Source organism: Scyliorhinus torazame, chromosome 4 (assembly GCF_047496885.1).
Source record: "Scyliorhinus torazame isolate Kashiwa2021f chromosome 4, sScyTor2.1, whole genome shotgun sequence".
Taxonomy (NCBI): Eukaryota; Metazoa; Chordata; class Chondrichthyes; order Carcharhiniformes; family Scyliorhinidae; genus Scyliorhinus; species Scyliorhinus torazame.
The window spans coordinates 97,609,572-97,629,506 of NC_092710.1; the positions used below are offsets into that span (position 1 = coordinate 97,609,572).

The window sequence follows — 19,935 nt, forward strand, 5'->3', positions numbered from 1 at the left end:
CTGGCCCTCCCCCAACACTGACCCACCCCCAACAATGACCCTCCCCCAACAATGACCCTCCCCAACAATGACCCACCCCCAACACTGACCCTCCCCCAACACTGACCCTCCCCCAACACTGACCCTCCACCAACACTGGCCCTCCCCCAACACTGACCCACCCCCAACAATGACCCTCCCCCAACAATGACCCTCCCCCAACAATGACCCACCCCCAGCACTGAACCTCCACCAACACTGACCCTCCACCAACACTGGCCCTCCCCCAACACTGACCCACCCCCAACAATGACCCTCCCCCAACAATGACCCTCCCCAACAATGACCCAACCCCAACACTGACCCTCCCCCAACACTGACCCTCCCCCAACACTGACCCTCCACCAACACTGGCCCTCCCCCAACACTGACCCACCCCCAACAATGACCCACCCCCAACAATGACCCTCCCCCAACAATGACCCACCCCCAGCACTGAACCTCCACCAACACTGACCCTCCACCAACACTGACCCTCCCCCAACACTGACCCTCCCCCAACACTGACCCTCCCCTAAAACTGACCCTCTACCAACATTGACCCTCCCCCAACACTGACCTGCCACCAACACTGACCCTCCACCAACACTGACCCTCCCCCAACACTGACCCTCCCAACACTGACCCTCCCCAACACTGACCCTCCCCAACACTGACCCTCCACCAACACTGACCCTCCCCAACACTGACCCTCCCCCAACACTGACCCTCCCCCAACACTGACCATCCACCAATACTGACCCTCCCCCAACACTGACCCTCCCCCAGCACTGCCCCTCCACCAACACTGACCCTCCACCAACACTGACCCTCCCCAACACTGACCCTCCCCCAACACTGACCCTTCCACAACACTGACCCTCCCCAACACTGACCCTCCACCAACACTGACCCTCCAACAACACTGACCCTCCCCCAACACTGACCCGCAACCAACACGGACCCTCCCCCAACACTGACCCTCCACCAACACTGACCCTCCACCAACACTGACCCTCCCCCAACACTGACCCTCCCCAACACTGACCTACCGAACACTGACCCGCCCCCAACACTGACCGACCCCCAACACTGACCCTCCCCAACACTGCCCCTCCCCAGCATTGAGCCTCCCCAACACTGACCCTCCCCCAACACTGACCCTCCCCTAACACTGACCCTCCCCTAACACTGACCCTCCCCAACACTGACCCGCCACCAACACTGACCCACCACCAACACTGACACTCCCCCAACACTGACCCTCCCCGAACACTGACCTGAACCAACACTGACCCTCCACCAACACTGACCTATCCCCAGCACTGACCCTCCACCAATATTGACCCACCCCAACACTGGCCCTCCCCCAACACTGACCCCCCCCAACACTGACCCTCCCCCAACACTGACCCTTCCCCTACACTGACCCCCCCCAACACTGACCCTCCCCAACACTGACCCTCCCCCAACACTGACCCTCCACCAACACTGACCCTCCCCAACACTGACCCCCCCAACATTGACCCTCCCCAACACTGACCCTCCCCAACACTGACCCTCCCCCAACACTGACCCTCCCCCAACACTGACCCCCCCCCAACCCTGACCCTCCCCCAACACTGACCCTTCCCAACACTGACGCTCCCCATCACTGAGCCTTCCCCAACACTGACCCTCCACCAATACTGATCCTCCCCCAACACTGACCCACCCCCAGCACTGACCCTCCCCCAACACTGACCCTCCCCCAACACTGACCCTCCACCAACACTGGCCCTCCCCCAACACTGACCCACCCCCAACAATGACCCTCCCCCAACAATGACCCTCCCCAACAATGACCCACCCCCAACACTGACCCTCCCCCAACACTGACCCTCCCCCAACACTGACCCTCCACCAACACTGGCCCTCCCCCAACACTGACCCACCCCCAACAATGACCCTCCCCCAACAATGACCCTCCCCCAACAATGACCCACCCCCAGCACTGAACCTCCACCAACACTGACCCTCCACCAACACTGGCCCTCCCCCAACACTGACCCACCCCCAACAATGACCCTCCCCCAACAATGACCCTCCCCAACAATGACCCAACCCCAACACTGACCCTCCCCCAACAGTGACCCTCCCCCAACACTGACCCTCCACGAACACTGGCCCTCCCCCAACACTGACCCACCCCCAACAATGACCCACCCCCAACAATGACCCTCCCCCAACAATGACCCACCCCCAGCACTGAACCTCCACCAACACTGACCCTCCACCAACACTGACCCTCCCCCAACACTGACCCTCCCCCAACACTGACCCTCCCCTAAAACTGACCCTCTACCAACATTGACCCTCCCCCAACACTGACCTGCCACCAACACTGACCCTCCACCAACACTGACCCTCCCCCAACACTGACCCTCCCAACACTGACCCTCCCCAACACTGACCCTCCCCAACACTGGCCCTCCACCAACACTGACCCTCCACCAACACTGACCCTCCCCAACACTGACCCTCCCCCAACACTGACCATCCACCAATACTGACCCTCCCCCAACACTGACCCTCCCCCAGCACTGCCCCTCCACCAACACTGACCCTCCACCAACACTGACCCTCCCCAACACTGACCCTCCCCCAACACTGACCCTTCCACAACACTGACCCTCCCCAACACTGACCCTCCACCAACACTGACCCTCCAACAACACTGACCCTCCCCCAACACTGACCCGCAACCAACACGGACCCTCCCCCAACACTGACCCTCCACCAACACTGACCCTCCACCAACACTGACCCTCCCCCAACACTGACCCTCCCCCAACACTGACCCTCCCCTAAAACTGACCCTCTACCAACTCTGACCCTCCCCCAACACTGACCCGCCACCAACACTGACCCTCCACCAACACTGACCCTCCGCCAACACTGACCCTCCCAACACTGACCCTCCCCAACACTGACCCTCCCAACACTGACCCTCCACCAACACTGACCCTCCACCAACACTGACCCTCCCCAACACTGACCCTCCCCCAACACTGACCCTCCCCCAGCACTGACCCTCCCCCCAACACTGACCCTCCCCCAACACTGACCCCCACAACACTGACCCTCCCCCAACACTGACCCTCCCCCAACACTGACCCTTCACCAACACTGACCCTCCCCTAACACTGACCCACCCCCAACACTGACCCTCCCCCAACACTGACCCTCCCCAACACTGACCTACCGAACACTGACACACCCCCAACACTGACCTACCCCCAACACTGACCCTCCCCAACACTGCCCCTCCCCACCACTGACCCTCCCCCAACACTGACCCTCCACCAACACTGACCCTCCACCAACACTGACCCTCCCCAACACTGAACCTCCCCAACACTGACACTGTCCCCAGCACTGACCCTCACCCAACACTGACCCTCCACCAACACTGGTCCTCCCCCAACACTGACCCCCCCCCCAACACTGACCCTCCCCCAACACTGACCCTCCCCCTACACTGACCCCCCCAACACTGACCCTCCCCAACACTGACCCTCCCCCAACATTGACCCTCCACCAACACTGACCCTCCCCAACACTGACCCCCCCAACACTGACCCTCCCCAACACTGACCCTCCCCCAACACTGACCCTCCCCCAACACTGACCCCCCCCAACACTGACCCTCCCCCAACACTGACCCTCCCCAACACTGACGCTCCCCAACACTGAGCCTTCCCTAACACTGACCCTCCACCAATACTGACCCTCCCCCAACACTGACCCTCCCCAGCACTGACCCTCCCCCAACACTGACCCTCCCCAACACGGACCCTCCACCAACACTGACCCTCCCCCAACACTGACCCACCCCCAACAATGACCCTCCCCCAACACTGACCCTCCCCCAACACTGACCCTCCCCCTACACTGACCCCCCCAACACTGACCCTCCCCAATACTGGCCCTCCACCAACACTGACCCTCCACCAACACTGACCCTTCCCCAACACTGACCCTCCCCCAACACTGACCCTCCACCAATACTGACCCTCTCCCAACACTGACCCTCCCCCAGCACTGACCCTCCACCAATACTGACCCTCCCCCAACACTGACCCTCCCCCAACACTGACCCCCCCAACACTGACCCCCCCAACACTGCCCCTCCACCAACACTGACCCTCCACCAACACTGACCCTCCCCAACACTCACCCTCCGCAAACACTGACCCTTCCACAACACTGACCCTCCCCAACACTGACCCTCCACCAACACTGACCCTCCACCAACACTGACCCTCCCCCAACACTGATCCGCAACCAACACTGACCCTCCACCAACACTGACCCTCCACCAACACTGACCCTCCACCAACACTGACCCTCCACCAACACTGACCCTCCCCCAACACTGACCCTCCCCCAGCACTGACCCTCCCCTAAAACTGACCCTCTACCAACACTGACCCTCCCCCAACACTGACCCGCCACCAACACTGACCCTCCACCAACACTGAACCTCCGCCAACACTGACCCTCCCAACACTGACCCTCCCCAACACTGACCCTCCCAACACTGACCCTCCACCAACACTGACCCTCCACCAACACTGACCCTCCCCAACACTGACCGTCCCCCAACACTGACCATCCCCCAGCACTGACCCTCCCCCCAACACTGACCCTCCCCCAACACTGACCCCCCCAACACTGACCCTCCCCCAACACTGACCCTCCCCCAACACTGACCCTTCACCAACACTGACACTCCCAACACTGACCCTCCCCAACACTGTCCCTCCCCAACACTGGCCCTCCACCAACACTGACCCTCCACCAACACTGACCCACCCCAACATTGACCCTCCCCAACACTGACCCTCCACCAATACTGGCCCTCCCCCAACACTGACCCTCCCCCAGCACTGACCCTTGCCCCAACACTGACCCTCCCCCAACACTGACCCCCCCCAACACTGACCCTCCCCCAACACTGCCCCTCCACCAACACTGACCCTCCACCAACACTGACCCTCCCCAACACTGACCCTCCCCCAACACTGACCCTTCCACAACACTGACCCTCCCTCAACACTGACCCTCCACCAACACTGACCCTCCACCAACACTGACCCTCCCCCAACACTGACCCTACCCCAACACTGACCCTCCCCTAAAACTGACCCTCTACCAACACTGACCCTCCCCCAACACTGACCCGCCACCAACACTGACCCTCCACCAACACTGACCCTCCGCCAACACTGACCCTCCCAACACTGACCCTCCCCAACACTGACCCTCCCAACACTGACCCTCCACCAACACTGACCCTCCACCAACACTGACCCTCCCCAACACTGACCCTCCCCCAACACTGACCCTCCCCCAGCTCTGACCCTCCCCCAACACTGATCCTCCCCCAACACTGACCCCCCCAACACTGACCCTCCCCCAACACTGACCCTCCCCCAACACTGACCCCCCCCAACCCTGACCCTCCCCCAACACTGACCCTTCCCAACACTGATCCTCCCCAACATTGACCCTCCCCAACACTGACCCTTCACCAACACTGACCCTCCCCTAACACTGACCCACCCCCAACACTGACCCTCCCCCAACACTGACCCTCCCCAACACTGACCTACCGAACACTGACCCGCCCCCAACACTGACCTACCCCCAACACTGACCCTCCCCAACACTGCCCCTCCCCAGCACTGACCCTCCCCAACACTGACCCTCCCCCAACACTGACCCTCCCCTAACACTGACCCTCCCTAACACTGAACATCCCCAACACTGACCCGCCACCAACACTGACCCACCACCAACACTGACACTCCCCCAACACTGACCCTCCCCGAACACTGACCTGAACCAACACTGACCCTCCACCAACACTGACCTATCCCCAGCACTGACCCTCCACCAATATTGACCCACCCCAACACTGGCCCTCCCCCAACACTGACCCCCCACAACACTGACCCTCCCCCAACACTGACCCTTCCCCTACACTGACCCCCCCCCAACACTGACCCTCCCCAACACTGACCCTCCCCCAACACTGACCCTCCACCAACACTGACCCTCCCCAACACTGACCCCCCCAACATTGACCCTCCCCAACACTGACCCTCCCCAACACTGACCCTCCCCCAACACTGACCCTCCCCCAACACTGACCCCCCCCAACCCTGACCCTCCCCCAACACTGACCCTTCCCAACACTGATCCTCCCCAACATTGACCCTCCCCAACACTGACCCTCCACCAATACTGGCCCTCCCCCAACACTGACCCTCTCCCAGCACTGACCCTTGCCCCAACACTGACCCTCCCCCAACACTGACCCCCCCCAACACTGACCCTCCCCCAACACTGCCCCTCCACCAACACTGACCCTCCACCAACACTGACCCTCCCCAACACTGACCCTCCCCCAACACTGACCCTTCCACAACACTGACCCTCCCTCAACACTGACCCTCCACCAACACTGACCCTCCACCAACACTGACCCTCCCCCAACACTGACCCTACCCCAACACTGACCCTCCCCTAAAACTGACCCTCTACCAACACTGACCCTCCCCCAACACTGACCCGCCACCAACACTGACCCTCCACCAACACTGACCCTCCGCCAACACTGACCCTCCCAACACTGACCCTCCCCAACACTGACCCTCCCAACACTGACCCTCCACCAACACTGACCCTCCACCAACACTGACCCTCCCCAACACTGACCCTCCCCCAACACTGACCCTCCCCCAGCTCTGACCCTCCCCCCAACACTGATCCTCCCCCAACACTGACCCCCCCAACACTGACCCTCCCCCAACACTGACCCTCCCCCAACACTGACCCTTCACCAACACTGACCCTCCCCTAACACTGACCCACCCCCAACACTGACCCTCCCCCAACACTGACCCTCCCCAACACTGACCTACCGAACACTGACCCGCCCCCAACACTGACCTACCCCCAACACTGACCCTCCCCAACACTGCCCCTCCCCAGCACTGACCCTCCCCAACACTGACCCTCCCCCAACACTGACCCTCCCCTAACACTGACCCTCCCCAACACTGAACATCCCCAACACTGACCCGCCACCAACACTGACCCACCACCAACACTGACACTCCCCCAACACTGACCCTCCCCGAACACTGACCTGAACCAACACTGACCCTCCACCAACACTGACCTATCCCCAGCACTGACCCTCCACCAATATTGACCCACCACAACACTGGCCCTCCCCCAACACTGACCCCCCACAACACTGACCCTCCCCCAACACTGACCCTTCCCCTACACTGACCCCCCCCAACACTGACCCTCCCCAACACTGACCCTCCCCCAACACTGACCCTCCACCAACACTGACCCTCCCCAACACTGACCCCCCCAACATTGACCCTCCCCAACACTGACCCTCCCCAACACTGACCCTCCCCCAACACTGACCCTCCCCCAACACTGACCCCCCCCAACCCTGACCCTCCCCCAACACTGACCCTTCCCAACACTGACGCTCCCCATCACTGAGCCTTCCCCAACACTGACCCTCCACCAATACTGATCCTACCCCAACACTGATCCTACCCCAACACTGACCCACCCCCAGCACTGACCCTCCCCCAACACTGACCCTCCCCCAACACTGACCCTCCACCAACACTGGCCCTCCCCCAACACTGACCCACCCCCAACAATGACCCTCCCCCAACAATGACCCTCCCCAACAATGACCCACCCCCAACACTGACCCTCCCCCAACACTGACCCTCCCCCAACACTGACCCTCCACCAACACTGGCCCTCCCCCAACACTGACCCACCCCCAACAATGACCCTCCCCCAACAATGACCCTCCCCCAACAATGACCCACCCCCAGCACTGAACCTCCACCAACACTGACCCTCCACCAACACTGACCCTCCCCCAACACTGACCCTCCCCCAACACTGACCCTCCCCTAAAACTGACCCTCTACCAACATTGACCCTCCCCCAACACTGACCTGCCACCAACACTGACCCTCCACCAACACTGACCCTCCCCAACACTGACCCTCCCAACACTGACCCTCCCCAACACTGACCCTCCCCAACACTGGCCCTCCACCAACACTGACCCTCCACCAACACTGACCCTCCCCAACACTGACCCTCCCCCAACACTGACCATCCACCAATACTGACCCTCCCCCAACACTGACCCTCCCCCAGCACAGCCCCTCCACCAACACTGACCCTCCACCAACACTGACCCTCCCCAACACTGACCCTCCCCCAACACTGACCCTTCCACAACACTGACCCTCCCCCAACACTGACCCTCCACCAACACTGACCCTCCAACAACACTGACCCTCCCCCAACACTGACCCGCAACCAACACGGACCCTCCCCCAACACTGACCCTCCACCAACACTGACCCTCCACCAACACTGACCCTCCTCCAACACTGACCCTCCCCCAACACTGACCCTCCCCTAAAACTGACCCTCTACCAACTCTGACCCTCCCCCAACACTGACCCGCCACCAACACTGACCCTCCACCAACACTGACCCTCCGCCAACACTGACCCTCCCAACACTGACCCTCCCCAACACTGACCCTCCCAACACTGACCCTCCACCAACACTGACCCTCCACCAACACTGACCCTCCCCAACACTGACCCTCCCCCAACACTGACCCTCCCCCAGCACTGACCCTCCCCCCAACACTGACCCTCCCCCAACACTGACCCCCACAACACTGACCCTCCCCCAACACTGACCCTCCCCCAACACTGACCCTTCACCAACACTGACCCTCCCCTAACACTGACCCACCCCCAACACTGACCCTCCCCCAACACTGACCCTCCCCAACACTGACCTACCGAACACTGTCCCACCCCCAACACTGACCTACCCCCAACACTGACCCTCCCCAACACTGCCCCTCCCCACCACTGACCCTCCCCCAACACTGACCCTCCACCAACACTGACCCTCCACCAACACTGACCCTCCCCAACACTGACCCTCCCCCAATACTGACCCTCCCCTAACACTGACCCTCCCCAACACTGAACCTCCCCCAACACTGACCCGCCACCAACACTGACCCACCACCATCACTGACACTCCCCCAACACTGACCCTCCCCCAACACTGACCCGCAACCAACACTGACCCTCCACCAACACTGACCTATCCCCAGCACTGACCCTCCACCAATATTGACCCACCCCAACACTGACCCTCCCCCAACACTGACCCTCCCCCAACACTGACCCTCCACCAACACTGACCCTCCCCAACACTGACCCTCCACCAACACTGACCCTCCCCCAACACTGACCCTATCCCCAGCATTGACCCTCCCCCAGCACTGACCCTCCCCCAACACTGACCCTCCCCAACACTGACCCTCCCCTACTCTGACCCTCCACCAACACTGGCCCTCCCCCAACACTGATCCTCCACCAACACTGATCCTCCCCCAACACTGACACTCCCCAACACTGACCATCCACCAACACTGACCCTCCCCAACACTGACCCTCCCCAACAGTGGCCCTCCCCCAACACTGACCCTCCACCAACACTGACCCTCCACCAACACTGACCCTCCCCCAACACTGACCCTATCCCAAGCACTGACCTTCCCCCAACACTGACCCTCCCCCAACACTGACCCTCCCCCAACACTGACCCTATCCCCAGCACTGACCTTCCCCCAAAACTGACCCTCCCCCAACACTGACCCTCCCCCAACACTGGCCCTCCCCCAACACTGACCCTCCACCAACACTGATCCTCCTCCAACACTGACACTCCCCCAACACTGACCATCCACCAACACTGACCCTCCCCAACACTGATCCTCCCCAACACTGGCCCTCCCCCAACACTGACCCTCCACCAACACTGACCCTCCACCAACCCTGACCCTCCCCCAACACTGACCCTATCCCAAGCACTGACCTTCCCCCAACACTGACCCTCCCCCAACACTGTCCCTCCCCCAACACTGACCCTCCCCCAACACTGACCCTCCCCAACACTGACCCTCCACCCACACTGACCCTCCCCAACACTGCCCCTCCCGAACATTGACCCTCCCCCAACACTGACCCTCCACCAACACTGACCCTCCACCAACACTGACCCTCCACCAACACTGACCCTATCCCCAGCACTGACCTTCCCCCAACACTAACCCTCCCAACACTGACCCTCCACCAACACTGACCCTCCCCCAACACTGACCCTATCACCAGCACTGAATTTGCATTCAAATAAATGTACCAGATAGAGTTCCTCCTACAGGAATATATGTCAGAATCTTTAAATAACAATAACCCACCCCCAACACTGACCCTCCCGAATACTGACCCACCCCCAACACTGGCCCTCCCCAACACTGACCCTCCACCAGCACTGACCCTCCCCAAGACTGACCCTCCACCAGCACTGACCCTCCCCCAACACTGACCCTCCACCAACACTGAGCCTCCCCCAACACTGACCCTCCCCCAACACTGACCCTCCCCCAACACTGACCCTCCCCAACACTGACCCTCCACCAACACTGACCCTCCCCCAACACTGACCCTCCCCCAACACTGACCCGCCACCAACACTGACCCTCCACCAACACTGACCCTATCCCCAGCACTGAACCTCCCCCAACACTGACCCTCCCCCAACACTGATCCTCCCCCAACACTGACCCTCCCCCAACACTGAACCTCCCCAACACTGACCGTATCCCCCGCACTGACACTCCACCAACACTGAACCTCCACCAACACTGACCCTATCCCCAACAATGACCCTCCCCAACACTGACCCTCCCCCAACTCTGACCCTCCCCCAACACTGACCCTTCGCCAACACTGACCCTCCCCTAACACTGACCCACCCCCAACACTGACCCTCCCCCAACACTGACCCTCCCCAACACTGACCTACCGACACTGACCCACCCCCAACACTGACCTACCCCCAACACTGACCCTCCCCAACACTGACCATCCCCCAGCAGTGACCCTCCCCAGCACTGACCCTCCCCCAACACTGACCCTCCACCAACACTGACCCTCCACCAACACTGACCCTCCCCCAACACTGACGCGCAACCAACACGGACCCTCCCCAACACTGACCCTCCACCAACACTGACCCTCCCCAACACTGACCCTCCTCCAACACTGACCCTCCCCCAACACTGACCCTCCCCCAACACTGACCCTCCCCAACACTGACCCTCCACCAACACTGACCCTTCCCCAACACTGACCCTATCCCCAGCACTGACCCTTCACCAACACTGACCCTCCCCAACACTGACCCTCCCCAACACTGACCCTCCCTCAGCATTGACCCTCCCCCAACACTGACCCTCCCCAACACTGACCCTATCCCCAACACTGACCCTCCTCCAACACTGACCCTCCCCCAGCACTGACCCTCCCCAACACTGACCCTCCCCCAACACTGACCCTATCCCCAGCACTGACCCTCCACCAACACTGACCCTATCCCCAGCACTGACCTTCCCCCAACACTGACCCTCCCCAACACTGACCCTCCCCCAACACTGGCCCTCCCCCAACACTGACCCTCCACCAACACTGACCCTCCCCAACACTGACCCTCCCCCAACACTGGCCCTCCCCCAACACTGACCCTCGACCAACACTGACCCTCCACCAACACTGACCCTCCCCCAACACTGGCCCTATCCCCAGCACTGACCTTCCCCCAACACTGAAACTCCCCCAACACTGACCCTCCACCAACACTGACCCTCCCCCAACACTGACCCTATCCCCAGCACAGACCCTATCCCCAGCAGTGAATTTGCATTCAAATAAATGTACCAGATAGAGTTCCTCCTACAGGAATATATGTCAGAATCTTTAAATAACATTAACCCACGCCCAACACTGACCTACCGAACACTGACCCTCCCCCAACACTGACCCCCCCAACACTGACCCACCCCCAACACTGACCCTCCCCCAACACTGACCCTCCCGACAACACTGATCCTCCCCCAACACTGGCCCTCCCCAACACTGACCTACCGAACACTGGCCCACCGCCAACACTGACCCGCCACCAACACTGACCCTCCACCAACACTGACCCTATCCCCAGCACTGACCCTCCACCAACACTGACCCTCCACCAACACTGACCCTCCCTCAACACTGACCCTCCCCAACACTGATCCTCTCCAACACTGACCCTCCCCCAACACTGACCCTCCCCAACACTGACCGTATCCCCAGCACTGACCCTCCACCAACACTGAACCTCCACCAACACTGACCCTATCCCCAACAATGACCCTCCCCAACACTGACCCTCCTCCAACTCTGACCCTCCCCCAACACTGACCCTCCCCCAACACTGACCGTATCCCCAACACTGACCCTCCCCCAACACTGCCCTATCCCCAGCACTGACCCTATCCCCAGCACTGAACACCACGGCACTGACCCTCCCCCCAACATTAGCCCTCCCCCAACACTGACCCTCCCCCCCTCTACTGGCCCTACCCCCAATAAGACCCTACCTCAACACTGCCCCTCCGCCAACACTGACCCTCCACCAACACTGACCCTCCACCAACACTGACCCTATCCCCAGCACTGACCTTCCCCCAACACTAACCCTCCCAACACTGACCCTCCACCAACACTGACCCTCCCCCAACACTGACCCTATCACCAGCACTGAATTTGCATTCAAATAAATGTACCAGATAGAGTTCCTCCTACAGGAATATATGTCAGAATCTTTAAATAACAATAACCCACCCCCAACACTGACCCTCCCGAATACTGACCCACCCCCAACACTGACCCTCCCCAACACTGACCCTCCACCAGCACTGACCCTCCCCAAGACTGACCCTCCACCAGCACTGACCCTCCCCAACACTGACCCTCCACCAACACTGAGCCTCCCCCAACACTGACCCTCCCCCAACACTGACCCTCCCCCAACACTGACCCTCCCCAACACTGACCCTCCACCAACACTGACCCTCCCCCAACACTGACCCTCCCCCAACACTGACCCGCCACCAACACTGACCCTCCACCAACACTGACCCTATCCCCAGCACTGAACCTCCCCCAACACTGACCCTCCCCCAACACTGATCCTCCCCCAACACTGACCCTCCCCCAACACTGACCCTCCCCAACACTGACCGTATCCCCAGCACTGACCCTCCACCAACACTGAACCTCCACCAACACTGACCCTATCCCCAACAATGACCCTCCCCAACACTGACCCTCCCCCAACTCTGACCCTCCCCCAACACTGACCCTTCGCCAACACTGACCCTCCCCTAACACTGACCCACCCCCAACACTGACCCTCCCCCAACACTGACCCTCCCCAACACTGACCTACCGACACTGACCCACCCCCAACACTGACCTACCCCCAACACTGACCCTCCCCAACACTGACCCTCCCCCAGCAGTGACCCTCCCCAGCACTGACCCTCCCCCAACACTGACCCTCCACCAACACTGACCCTCCACCAACACTGACCCTCCCCCAACACTGACGCGCAACCAACACGGACCCTCCCCAACACTGACCCTCCACCAACACTGACCCTCCCCAACACTGACCCTCCCCCAACACTGACCCTCCCCCAACACTGACCCTCCACCAACACTGACCCTCCCCAACACTGACCCTCCACCAACACTGACCCTTCCCCAACACTGACCCTATCCCCAGCACTGACCCTTCACCAACACTGACCCTCCCCAACACTGACCCTCCCCAACACTGACCCTCCCTCAGCATTGACCCTCCCCCAACACTGACCCTCCCCAACACTGACCCTATCCCCAACACTGACCCTCCTCCAACACTGACCCTCCCCCAGCACTGACCCTCCCCAACACTGACCCTCCCCCAACACTGACCCTATCCCCAGCACTGACCCTCCACCAACACTGACCCTATCCCCAGCACTGACCTTCCCCCAACACTGACCCTCCCCAACACTGACCCTCCCCCAACACTGGCCCTCCCCCAACACTGACCCTCCACCAACACTGACCCTCCCCAACACTGACCCTCCCCCAACACTGGCCCTCCCCCAACACTGACCCTCGACCAACACTGACCCTCCACCAACACTGACCCTCCCCCAACACTGACCCTATCCCCAGCACTGACCTTCCCCCAACACTGAAACTCCCCCAACACTGACCCTCCACCAACACTGACCCTCCCCCAACACTGACCCTATCCCCAGCACAGACCCTATCCCCAGCAGTGAATTTGCATTCAAATAAATGTACCAGATAGAGTTCCTCCTACAGGAATATATGTCAGAATCTTTAAATAACATTAACCCACCCCCAACACTGACCTACCGAACACTGACCCTCCCCCAACACTGACCCCCCCAACACTGACCCACCCCCAACACTGACCCTCCCCCAACACTGACCCTCCCGACAACACTGATCCTCCCCCAACACTGGCCCTCCCCAACACTGACCTACCGAACACTGGCCCACCGCCAACACTGACCCGCCACCAACACTGACCCTCCACCAACACTGACCCTATCCCCAGCACTGACCCTCCACCAACACTGACCCTCCCTCAACACTGACCCTCCCCAACACTGATCCTCTCCAACACTGACCCTCCCCCAACACTGACCCTCCCCAACACTGACCGTATCCCCAGCACTGACCCTCCACCAACACTGAACCTGCACCAACACTGACCCTATCCCCAACAATGACCCTCCCCAACACTGACCCTCCTCCAACTCTGACCCTCCCCCAACACTGACCCTCCCCCATCACTGACCGTATCCCCAACACTGACCCTCCCCCAACACTGCCCTATCCCCAGCACTGACCCTATCCCCAGCACTGAACACCACGGCACTGACCCTCCCCCCAACATTAACCCTCCCCCAACACTGACCCTCCCCCCCTCTACTGGCCCTACCCCCAATAAGACCCTACCTCAACACTGCCCCTCCGCCAGCATTGACTCCCCAACACTGACCCTCCATCAACACTGACCCTCCCCCAAAACTGACCTACCTCCCAACATGACCCTCCCCCAACACTGACCCTCCCCCAACACTGACCCTCCCCAATACTGACCTACCTCCCAACATGACCTTACCCCAACACTACCCATTCCACAGCACTCACTCCCCCAACACTGACCATCCCCCAATACTGACCCTCCTCCCCCCAACGCTGCCCCCCCCCCCCCTCCCCTCCCGAATACTCATTTGGCCAAAGCAGTTGTAAACTTTGCCGACGTGACGTCAGGTCGGTACAGTAGAAATAAAGAGTGGAGGGGGGGATCAAGTGGCAGGGGACACATTAATAATATATCAATAAATAGAAATCTATTCAAATTAGATTTTGTTGGTGTAAACCTTGTTGTATCGCTGACAGGGGGCAGGAAAAATCAGGAAAGACAATCTCTATGGAGAGAATCACGCCCTGATCCTCGTGGGATTTTCCCCCCACATCTAGCGCAGGCTCAAAACAGCCCCCACCATTTGTTGTTATTGAATCTGTTCCCATTTCCATTCTATTTTTAAGTGATCCAATGAACCGAACGTCAGCCAGCCACAGCGCAGCATGGCCGATAACAGCCGGGAGACCCCGCTCCCAGGATTTACTCGGCTCGCAACACCTCGCGAGATCCAACAGCATCTCATGAGATGTTGTGATGTAAATCTCGCCCATTGTGGGCGTGATCACTTTTTGGCAAATCTGCATATCAGAGTGCGACAGCTATTCTCACTTGCATGTGCAAATCCCTGTGGTACCACAGGCTTTGGGATTCATCCCCTTTGCTTTGCAGACCTCGGGCGAGCGCCGTTCAGCATTGGTCCCCACAAACAGGGACCAGACGGAACGGCAATCGCGCGGGTCTCCCAGAGGATTGGAGGCCCCCAGCTGCGTGCCCTTTGGGCAGTGTGGAGCCCTGACAGTGCCACTTGGCTGCCAGCTTGGCTGCCAGCTTGGCTGTTGGGATTTGCTTCGGGAGCCTCGGAGATTGAGACACCATTTAAAAATGGCGTCCGATCTCTCGCTATACTGTACAAAATGGGGCTATGTGCGGCCTCGGCCATGCATTCCCCGCTGAGGCCGCTTGTACAATGTGAGTCGTGTTGTAGAGCCAAGTGCTTCTCGGCGCTGCTAACGCTGGGAAACATGTGGCAGAACTCACTCCCTATGGGACTTTGTTCCCAATTAGTTGAATTGAGCCCACCATTTCAGTTTAGCAATTTAACTCTCCATGTATTAATCCATAGAATCCCTACATTGCAGAAGGAGACCATTTGGCCCATCAAGTGTGCACTGACCCTCCAAAGAGCATCCTACCTAGGCCCATTCCCCTGCCCTATCCCTGTAATCCAGTGCACTGGTCATGGCCCATTCACCTGACTTGCACATCTTTGTACAAGGTGGCAAGGTGGTAAACAACCTTAGTAAACTACTACCTAATGAATCCAAAGTTTTAACCTCAGTGCCCTGTCAAGAGATTCATTCCAGTGTGAACCAGCCTATCTGTGAAGGTGTACCTGGCATTGATTCTAATTTGCCTTTTCCTATTATGGATTAGTCCCCCTTGTCTTCTGAGGTTTTCTTTCCCATTTCACAGCTAACCGGTCCCTACAACATCACCACTCAGAGGTACACGTTCACACTTCTCCATAATTCTCTCATGGCTCAGTCCTCTGACACTACAAACAAGCTGCTGTATTTATCAGATGGAATAACTTGCATTTATATCGCACCTTGCACAAACTCAGACCAAACCCACCGTGTATTACAGCTAATACAGCACTGTTGTAAAGTCAGAAAATGCAGCACAGCAAACTCCCAAAAACAGCTGAATGATAAATGGTCGGGTAATCTGTTTAATGGCATGGGTTGATCGATAAACACTCAAGGAAATCGGAGAGAGAGCTCCATTCCTCCTCTTCAAGTATTGAACAAAAGCTTTTGTATCCAGTTAAACACTCCTTCAGCCTCACTGACCATGCAGCACTCCATCCATGCCACACTGGATTGAGAACCATGAACACACACTCAATTCTTTGGCATTGAACTCAATCCTGCAATCTTCAAAGCAAGAATCCTAAACAGAGACACCTTGAACTAATACAGAAGCAGGATTTGTCTTATACTTTGAGGTGCACTTGAGTTAAAACACAGCTCTTATTGCCATCCAAAAATGTCTTTCTTTAGTCAATTAAATTACCTTGCATCGTCAGATAAATCACCAAATTTGGAAAGTAATAGACCCTACAGTGCGCAAAGCGGCCATTTGGCCCATTGAATCGGCACTGACTGTTTGGAAGAGCACCTACCTAGTCTCACTCCCCTGCCCTGTACCCGTAACCTCATTTAACCTGCACATCTTTGGACACTAAGGGGCAATTTTAAGATGGTCAAATCACCTAAACTGCACGGGCGAGATTCTCCACTCCCGCGCCGGTTGGGAGAATCGTCTGGGCCGCCAAAATTTCCCAGGACGCCGGTCCGACGCCCTCCCGCGATTCTCCCAAGCGGCGGGAACGGCCCGGTCGAGTTCCGCGGGCCGCAGGCCGGAGACACCCAAAATGGCGATTCTCCGGCACCCCCGCTATTCTCAGGCCCGGATGGCCCGAGCGGCCAGGCCAAAATGGCGGGTTCCCCCCCCCGGCGCCGTCCACACCTGGTCGCTGCCGGAGTGAACGGTGCATGAACGCTGGGGGGGGGCGGCCTGCGGGGGGTCGAGGGGGGATCCTGCACCGGCGGGGTACCTCAAATGTGGGGTGGCCCGCGATCGGTGCCCACCGATCGTCGGGCCGTCCTCTCTGAAGGAGGACCTCCTTCCTTCCGCGGCCCCGCAAGATCCGTCCGCCATCTTCTTGTGGGGCGGACTTAGAGAGGACGTCAACCACGCATGCGCGGTTGACGCCAGTTATGCGGCGCCGGCCGCGCCATCTATGCGACGCCGCCTTTACGTGGGCGACAAGGCCTGGCGCGTGTAGATGATGCGGCCCCGATCCTAGCCCATTGTCAGGGCCTGAATCGGTCGGGATCAGGGCCGTTTCGCGCCGTCGTGAATCTCGACGGCGTTCACTGCGGCGCGGCCACTTCGACGTGGGAGTGGAGAATCCCGCCCCACATCTTTGAACTGTGGAAGGAAACACGGGGTGAACAAGCAAACTCCACAGGGACAGTCACCCAAGGGCAGAATTGAACCTGGAGACCTGGGGCTGGGAGGCAGAAGTGCTAACCACTGTGCCACCATGCCGTGCCATGTCTTTGAGGCAAAGATCAGCCAATATCATATTGAAAGGAAGATTTGTATGGGCTATTCCGGCTCCTATTTCATATCTTCAGTGTCTGTTTTTTAAAGATTCTTCAGATCATACTTATTCTTTTGTTACAAGTGAGATTCATTGAATCATATTACCCCAGATCGCGAGGAGGCTACATTGGCTGCATTCACTTGGGCACCGTGGATTATTTGGTCATTTATCTCATTGCAGTTTGTGGAACCTTGCTGTGCAAATGAAGTTCAGATTAAATGTTGAGCCCTTCTGCCGGAAGAATTTGCCAGTGGGAAACTTTTGCTTTTCTTATTTACTAGTTAGTCTGACTCATACTAGACAAACACCTTGAGCTGGATTCTCCGTTACTGGGACTATGTCCCCACGTGTCGTAAAAAATGTGGACTTTCACGCCAGAAAAACTGGCCACAAATTCCTATCCGTGCAGGGGACTAGCAGAGACCCGGCGTAAAACCAGCAGCTTTTGCTGCAGACACTTCCGGGTCGGAGGCTGCGCATGCGCACAGCGGCGGCCTCCAGCGGCCATGCCGTGCTCCATGGCGGACTCAAACTGCAGCCGCATGTCCGACCCTGACCGCCCGCAAAAACATTGCCCAGCCGCGTACAAGGCCCCTCCTGCCCTCCGATCGGCCCAGCCCCGACCAAGGCGGCCGCGGACTGAGTTCGCAGCCACCACACTAATTCCCCGACCGGCAGGACCACATTAGATCCACGCCGTCGGGACTTCGGCCGGTCGGGGCGGAGAATGGTGGAGGGGGCCTCCAGAAATGGCCCCAGGTAGGTGGTAGGCTGCACGGCATACTCTCTGAGCACGCCGCTTTTCGGGGCCCGCAGAATCGGAGAACCGGCACCTGTCCCGATCCCATGTGGGGAAATGGATTCTCTGCCCTGGCGCCGGCTGCGATTAAAATTAGATACTTGGACTTTTGACAAAGCTCCAAATAGCAAGAATCCATGCACTAGGAGAAAAATATGATATTGGCTAATAAAACAATGTATTATTTATGGAAATCCTTTATAGTGTAAATATACTAATATAAAATGTCACAATCATTGCTCTATCTAATTTAGAAAACTGATGTTGAGGTACGATTTTACGAATCCTGATATATTCATCTCAGGTTGGAAGGGTAATTTCTGTACCTACTTGATGTCGATTTGTTCTAAGACATATTGGAAGTCAATTAGAGATTAATTATTCTATGGCATATTGGAAGTCAATTAGAGATTAATTGTCCTCAGGCACAGCTTGAGATCATTAGCGGTCAGACAAAATGACTGGTTTTCTTTAATCAATGTTCATACTTTCATCAATAATTGTGACCAGGAAATGTTTATGTCCGATAACCGAAGTGTGAATTATGTTCCAGGCACGTATACAGACACAGGCCAGTAACTTTGAAAAGGGGACAGAATAACGTTTCTCAAGTTTGCTCGAAACTTAGGTTATGATGAGAAAGAATGTGACCAGACTGAGAAGGGTTTCTGCAATTTGGAACAATAAC

At 58.4% G+C, this 19,935-nt stretch overlaps 1 protein-coding gene across 11 annotated transcripts in view; it reads left to right on the plus strand.

Annotated features, from left to right (window-relative positions):
* Positions 1-19,935, plus strand: part of adgrb3 (adhesion G protein-coupled receptor B3) — a 1,156,404-nt gene that overhangs the window by 513,402 nt on the left and 623,067 nt on the right. The gene's annotated exons all lie outside the window — the stretch shown is intronic.